An 8,623-nucleotide genomic window follows, 5' to 3' on the forward strand; every position below is an offset into this window, starting at 1 on the left:
CGAAGTTCTGGTAGCTGGAATCACGGAAGAAGTTATTCTGGGATTGGACCTTGTTAAGAAGCTTGGATGCCAATTGGATATGAAGAGTGATGTACTTCGGCTAGGAAGTGAAGAGATTCCATTCAATGATGTGGAGGACAAGATATATCGGATTCGACTGACCGAGGACATCACGTTGCCAGGGCGAACTGAAGGCATAGTGACTGGTAGATGTGACGATGTAACGAGGAATGGCTGCGTGAGAGTAATTGAGCCCTCGGACGATACAACCTTAGCTAAAGGACTATTACTTGGGAAGACCTTGGTGAGGGTAAGAGACAGCATTCCCATCCGATTGCTAAATGTCAACATGTTTCCAGTCACCCTGAAGAAGGATACCTTGATTGGACGTGGTGTACCTGTGTACCATATTTCGGGTGGGATAAGTACTACAGAAGTCTCAAAATCGCAAAAGAATTCTGAAGAACTGGTGTCCCTCCTCACTTCAAAATGTCAAGAGCTCGACCGATACCAACTACTCGAAGTGAGAAAATTGGTTCAAACGTTCTCCGACGTTTTTGCTACGGACGGAAAAGCAGGGAAGACTGATGTTGTGCAGCATAAAATCAATACTGGTGATGCACAACCTATCCGACAGCATCCTAGACGTCTTCCTCTGGCAAAAAGAGAAGAAGCTGAAAGGATTATTGAAGACATGGCGAGAGAAGGTGTAATCGAACCGTCCGATAGCCCCTGGACATCGCCCGTTGTATTAGTGAAGAAGAAGGATGGAACCACTAGATTTTGCGTAGACTACAGGCAGCTCAATCAGGCCACGAAAAAGGACAGCTATTCCTTACCGAGAATTGATGATACCTTGGATACACTCTCGGGATCACGTTGGTTTTCCACCTTGGATCTGAAGAGTGGATATTGGCAGGTTGGCTTGGATCCAAAAGACAAAGAAAAGACTGCCTTCAGTATTGGAACGGGTCTGTGGCAGTTTAAAGTGATGCCTTTCGGTCTATGCAATGCTCCTGCCACATTTGAACGTCTGATGGAGACAATATTGAGAGGGCTTTCCTGGAAAACTTGTCTGGTGTATCTGGACGATGTGATAGTAGTGGGAAAATCATTCCAAGATCACTTACGCAACCTATCCGAGTTTTTCCAGCGACTTCGTGATGCCAACCTAAAGCTAAGTCCTAAAAAATGTAATCTGTTTCGAACAGAAGTGAAATATTTAGGACACGTAGTTTCACGTAGAGGTGTCAAGGTTGATCCGGATAAAATTAAGGCAGTGCAGGAATGGCCTATACCGAAAGAAAAGAGTGAGTTGCGGAGTTTCTTAGGCCTTTGCACTTATTATAGAAGATTTGTATCTGGTTTTGCCAACGTTGCCAAGCCGCTGACGAAATTGACGGAAGATGGACAGGAGTACATATGGTCCGATGATTGCACTGAAGCCTTCGAACGATTGAAAAAGGCTCTGGTCACAGCTCCAGTTCTGAGTTACGCAAGGGCTGAAGGTTAATTTGTGCTCGACACCGACGCCAGTAATACAGCCATTGGCGGCGTTCTATCGCAAGTCCAGGATGGACAAGAAAGAGTCATCGGGTACTTCAGCAAGGTGCTGTCCAAACCAGAACGGAATTATTGCTTGACCAGGAGAGAACTTTTAGCAGTCATCAAGTCCGTAGAACATTTCTACAAATATTTGTACGGAAGGAAATTCTTACTAAGAACGGACCATGCTGCTTTGAAATGGCTCCTGAGTTTTAAGAACCCGGAAGGACAAGTGGCTAGATGGATTGAGAGGCTGCAAGAGTATGACTTTGACACTGAACACAGAGCGGGGACTAGCCATCGCAATGCAGACGCGTTATCAAGAAGACCTTGTCCCGAGAATTGCAGCCATTGTTCGCGTCTGGAAGAAAAGATCGATTTAAGGCGGACCACCGTAATCGAAGACGACTGGCTACCTGAGGAAATTTAAAGAACACAAGAGGAAGATATCGACTTGAAAATAATCCTGAGCTGGAAGAAGAGCGGTAGACGACCTACTTGGGAAGAAGTATCCAGACTGAGCCAGAATGTAAAGTCGTATTGGGCACAATGGGAAACGTTGAAGATTGATGGAGGTCTTCTGAAACGTTGTTGGGAAAATGAAGATGGAACTGAGCAGAGACTTCAGTTGATTGTGCCGAAGAGCCGTGTGACAGACATTCTGACCAGACTACATAACGGAACTTCAGGTGGACATTTCGGGATAACCAAGACATTGGAAAGTCTTGGCAGCGATTCTATTGGCCAAATTGTAAGAGGGACGTTAAAGATTGGTGTAGAAGATGCAAGGTTTGCGCTGCTGCTAACGGACCTTATGGTAGAGGAAAAGCACCAATGAAGCAATATAACGTCGGATCTCCCATGGAACGAGTAGCTATCGACATCGCTGGCCCCTTTCCCGAAACAGACCATGGAAACAAGTACATTTTGGTAGCGATGGACTATTTCACGAAATGGGTGGAAGCCTACGGTATTCCTAATCAAGAGGCAAGTACGGTAGCTGATAAATTGGTCAGAGAATTCTTCTGCAGATTTGGAATACCTCTGGAGCTGCATTGTGATCAAGGCCGAAATTTTGAATCGAAGTTATTCCAAGATGTATGCAGCAAATTGGGAATTCACAAAACAAGGACTACACCTCTTCATCCACAATCAGACGGCATGGTCGAACGAATGAATCGGACCATGGGAAAACATCTAGCCAAAGTAGTTTGTGATCACCAGCGGGATTGGGACGAATATTTACATCTATTCACCATGGCATATAGATCTTCGGTTCAAGAATCTACCAAGGAAACTCCATCCAGTATAATGTTCGGCCGAGAAATAAGGCTGCCTTGCGACTTAGAGTTTGGATGTAAGCCTGGAGAAGACGTAGCTGGGGAGGACTACGTTAGTAAATTAAGGAACAAGCTGGATTACATTCATGACAAGGTACGCAATCAAATGCAGCAAGCAAGTAACCGAATGAAAATGCGCTACGACATCAAGGCTATTGAAGGTGAATTCACCGCTGGATATCTGGTGTGGCTACATAATCCACAAAGGAGGAAAGGTTTTTCACCAAAGCTGCAGAGACAGTGGGAGGGACCGTATGAAATAATCAAGAGGATAAATGATGTAGTTTACCGGATAAGGAAGCTCCCCAGAGGAAAACCAAAGGTTGTCCATTTCAACCGATTAGCCCCGTACGCGCAGGACAAAGAAGAAGTACGTCTTGTGGAAGCCCCGATGCAAGGTAGCAGCGATTACCAGAAGTTTATGGATTGTTATGGTGAGACACGCGTTGCACGGTTCGGCGTTACACAGGAAGTACATCAAGATCTCTTTACCGTGTCTGAGGAATACTCTCTCGCGTAGCGGAGGACCTTCGTATGAGCAAAGGAATAGCCAGAGTATTCAGAAATAAATTTGGACGTCAGGAACAACTATTGGGACAGCAGCCAAGAATCGGAAAAGTTTTGAAATTGAAGGCTGAAGGTCGGTTCATTTATTACCTAGTCACCAAGCAACATTCCTATCAGAAGCCAACCTATCAGAATCTATGGACGGCACTGCATAGCTTGAAAGAAGACCTTCAACGCTTTGGACTTAGGAAATTAGCTGTTCCCAAGCTCGGTTGTGGATTGGACCAGCTGAATTGGCGAGTTGTGCGTAGCATGCTGTAGGTGGTATTTCAGGGGACTGGTATACGGATCCTGGTGTGCAGTTTCAACCCAAAGCAGGCCAGGGAGTCTGGAAAAACTGTGGAGTGCTACTTCCATCAGAATGGCTACTGTAGGAATGGTGATGGGTGCAAGTTTCGCCACGGTCCTCGGAGAAATTCACTAAATCTGTTCTGGGACAGAACAGGCTTAAGGAGGGGACAGTGTAACCAGTCCGGCCCTTGCGGTCGGACCTTTCGAGAACCAGGGCGGTCGCTTCCTTCTGGAAGAATCGCGAAAGGCTCGCGAAGGTACCTGAATGTTTCCGGCGCCTATATAAGCCCAGCGGAGGAGCAGGTAGGCAGGTACAAGTACAGTTACAGTGCAAGCGACTAGTGGAAATAAACGAGAGTGGAAATAAATAGTAGTGTAATAGTTAGTTGTGAGTTATAAGTGTATTAAGTGTAAATAAATAGTTTTAATAAGTTGGACGTTTTAATCAAGCGAAGAAAACGTAACAATAATTTGCTGCATCTTCTTCTCAATCTCTTTCTCCAGATTCTGCATCATCGTGCTGAGGAGGTTTTTCGTGAACTTATCCAGTTCCTCAGTGATTCCAGAAATTCCTTTCCTGGTTTCGGCTTTTTTGACGGTTTTTGCCTTTTCGGTCTTTTTCTCTGGTTTCTTCGTCTCTTTGACTACTTTGGTTGCAGTTTCCTGGGGTTTCTTCACTTTCGAAGAGTTTTGGGCTGGCTTCGAAGTATTTTGTGTTGGCCTCGAGCTGGTTTGGTTCGATCTTGGCGATCTCATGGTCTTTTTAGTGACCAATTTCCATCCGCTACATCCCTTGTAGCTGGCTGGATGTCCTTGCTCTCCACAGAGAACACAAGAAGCATTTCGCTCCTCGTTCTCCCTGGTAAGCGTACACTCCTTGGAGCTGTGATGGAGCCATGGAAAAGTGCACTTACTTTAGGCATGTCCATATCGCTGACAGCGATAACATTGTCAGGTTCAACAACACAGTTCATGTTGTAGAGCCTTCTCACCTCGAAGATACCCTTATTCTGGGTTTCAACCAGCAATAAGGGCATCGGCCTCTTTGTTATATTTGAGGTCATCCTTATGACCTCAGCATCGACGATCCCTTGATCCTTGAGGTCGTCAAGGATCGTCGGGATATCTGCATCCAGCGGTAGATATCTCACTACCGCGTAGATTTTCTTTTCTTCCTCCCGTTGAAGAGTGTAAAATTCCCTATTTATTTTATGAAGGAAGTCCGTCATCCTTCGGTGATCATCGGCGATTTGTGGGACGATCCTTAAACCGTCCTTTACTGTCGTCGCTCTTTGGTATTTAATACCGTTCCGCATCAAGGCGTTTGAAATTGAAGTCCATTCGGACGTACCTCTCAGGGTGACTGGGGGGATTTTTTCTTTCCTCTCCTCCACTGGAGTAGTTTTCTGTTGGGCTGGGGTTTCCAAGACTCTTTTAACGCTGTTGCCACAACTCATATCAATTTTTATTACGAAAATGCCGAAAGTGATTGAAGAAAGAGACGGGGTTTCAGGTAGTGCTATTTAGAATTCAGGTCCGCTCATTCAAATAGTTATACCCTGATATTCTAAAATCCATAATACGTCAGACTGTAGCGAACATATTCAATGTAAGAGAATTTATATAATATTTCATCTGAATCTGACTTACATTTCAGCTGAACATTTCCACAATCAGAAAGATTCTGAATGATGAGGATGACAAAGAATTTCCTTTTACTGGGAGACCCAAAAAAGTGGTGGCATTTGAGAATTTTATGTTTGAGTGAATTAATGCGAGAAGTTTACAACAAGATTTTCGATTAATGTCATCGTAGAATAATAAGTTCCGGAAAATTGATTTTTCTATTTTTCATTTGACTTGTCCTAAACATTGTAAATGTCTAGGTACCAATAAAAACCTAATTATTATTATTATTATATCAATGTATAGCCACAAATACGCGCCAGTTGTCCTGTTAATTGTTTATTCATGTGAAATTTTCGTTCAAAGGTGAAGTTAATCTTGACTTGAAACTTCCTTTAATTCCTTTTACTTATATTGATGCAAGATGATTTTTGTTGAAGAATTTAACATTCTTGAAATTAGCTGTTAATTCCTTCGGGAGATACCTATTCCCAACCACTGTATCATATGCATTTCATCTTCGGGTTAATATTTTTGAAATCTACAACTGATGTAACGTATTCAAACTTTAGCCAAAGAAGATAACGAACATTAACTCTCCTCAAGCTAGTGCATATATATTATATAATAATAATAATAATAATAATAAGCAATTATAGCCGGAAAAGAGACAATAATTCATTCGAAAAGTCGGAAGAATCTTTCTACCGGTCACTCACATCGTCGGATGGAGAAAATGGAAAGTTACCACCAAAGGAAGCCATTGAACAATTCTGGACCGAACAATTATCAACGAAACCTCACTTCAATGGAGATACCGGATGGATTGAAGATGAAAAATCTGAAGCTATAAAATATGAGCCGATGCAGCATGACATGATCACAATTGAAGAAGTGAAATCAGCTATCAGAGGACTGCACAACTGGAAAGCACCTGGGCCTGATGGATTACAGAACTTCTGGATCAAGAAACTTTGGATCATGCATGACAAATTGACCTCCGCAATAAATGATGTCATTGAAAATCCTGAAAGAATGCCAGTATTTCTTACACATGGCACAACATACTTGTTACCTAAAGACCAAAGGAATACAGAAGACCCATCCAAGTACCGACCAATTACATGTCTTCCAACGATGTACAAATTAATCACATCGTGCATTTCAAACCGAATTCACAACCATTGCGAAAGGAATAACATCATCGCCATGCAACAGAAAGGATGCACCAAAGACAGCCGAGGGTGCAAAGAACAACTAATAATAGATTCAGTTATCTGCAATCAAGCGTTCTCCAAGCGAAGGAATCTTTACGCTGCGTACATAGACTACAAAAAAGCATGCGATTCTATACCTCACGAATGGCTCTTGACGATCTTGAAGATTTACAAGGTGGATCCCAATATTGTTAAGTTCCTGAAAAACGCCATGTCAACCTGGCGTACTAGTCTTCAAATGAAAGCAGCAGATTGCTCCATTACAACAGGAGCTATTCCAATAAGACGCGGAATTTTCCAAGGAGACTCGCTGAGCCCTCTGTGGTTCTGCATGGCCCTGAATCCCTTGTCTCATAGATTGAATTCTACCGACTACGGATTTTCCATCAAGAGCGGCAGTAGAACTATGATGAAACTGAATCATCTCCTTTACATGGACGACTTGAAACTCTTCGCATCTACCAAAAAACAAATGCAACTGATGCTGAAAATGGTGGAAGGATTCTCGGAAGACATCAAAATGAAGTTTGGACTAGAAAAATGTCGACTGCTCAACATAACGAGAGGGAAAATAGAAGATGGTACGTTCAAACTCAAGGAAGGTGCAGAAATTGAAGCATTAAAGGAAGGAGACACATACAAGTATCTAGGCATAAAACAGGCAAGAAAAATCAATCAGACCCAGATGAAGAAAGAATTAACGGAGGAGTTCACCCGAAGATTGAGAAGGATAATGAGAACTGGTCTTAACAGCAAGAATCTGATAAAAGCGATTAACACCTACGCTTGCTCGGCGCTGAGCTATTCATTTGGTATTATCTCTTGGACGACCACCGATTTAGCAGCTTTACAGAGAAAAATAAGGACGATGCTGACTAAACACAATAAACATCACCCCAAAAGCTCAATAGAACGGACAGAGCTGCCACGACATCTTGGGGGTAGAGGAATTGTTGATTTGTCCAACCGTATGTCCCAGGAAATTGAAGGACTTCGAAAATATTTCTTGAGCAAGGCAGCTTCGTCAGAACTCCATCGAGTAGTTTGTGTTGCTGATAGTTCTACACCATTAAAGCTACAACAGGATCACTTGGAAACCGTCGAACACTCTGCAGAAAGTAAAATGCAGAAACTGATTGGCAAACCTTTGCATGGGAGGCACCAGAACGAGGTCAACCATGATTACGTCGACATATCTGCGTCGAACTACTGGTTGACTTCCGGAAGGTTGTTTCCTGAGACAGAGGGCTTCATGCTCGCCATCCAGGATCAGGTGATTCCAACAAGAAATTACATGAAGTACATCGCCAAGGATGCCTCAGTGGCGGACGATAGCTGTCGTTATGGCTGTGCGACACATGAAACTATCCAGCACATCACCGGCGGATGTCAGAAGTTCGCGTGCACGGAGTACAAAAATAGACATGATGCTGTTGCCAAGATTCTTCACCAAGAATTGGCACTAAAACACCAACTTCTAACTTCGAAAAAGGTTCCTTATTACAATTACCATCCGGATGCTGTGCTGGAAAACGAACATCACAAGCTCTACTGGGATCGCACGGTTCTCACAGACCGAAAAATAACCCACAATAGACCAGACCTCATATTGCTCAATAAGGATGAGGACAGAGCACTATTCATAGACGTGGCAATTCCAAATAATACCAATCTTCTAGATAGGCACACTGAAAAAATTTCAAAATACAGAGATCTCGAGGAACAAACCAGAAGACAGTGGAAGCTGAAAGATATCAAGACCATCCCTATTGTCATTTCATCTACAGGCCTGATACCGAAGAAACTACTAGAGAACTTGAGGAAACTTCAGTTGGACGAAAATATCTATAGAGTCATGCAGAAGGCGGTACTGCTCGGAACGGCGAGAACTGTACGCAAGTACATGGGGAATGCAGAGGAACACCGTCTGCTCCGACAGGAAGTGCGGGTGGAGCAGGAATCCAACCTACAGCAGGGAGGCGAGGAGCGACCCGGACCCGACCACCACCACGAGCCCGAAAACCTGGAAAGGGCTCC

The sequence above is a fragment of the Coccinella septempunctata genome, chromosome 2, assembly GCF_907165205.1.
Source record: "Coccinella septempunctata chromosome 2, icCocSept1.1, whole genome shotgun sequence".
NCBI lineage: Eukaryota > Metazoa > Arthropoda > Insecta > Coleoptera > Coccinellidae > Coccinella > Coccinella septempunctata.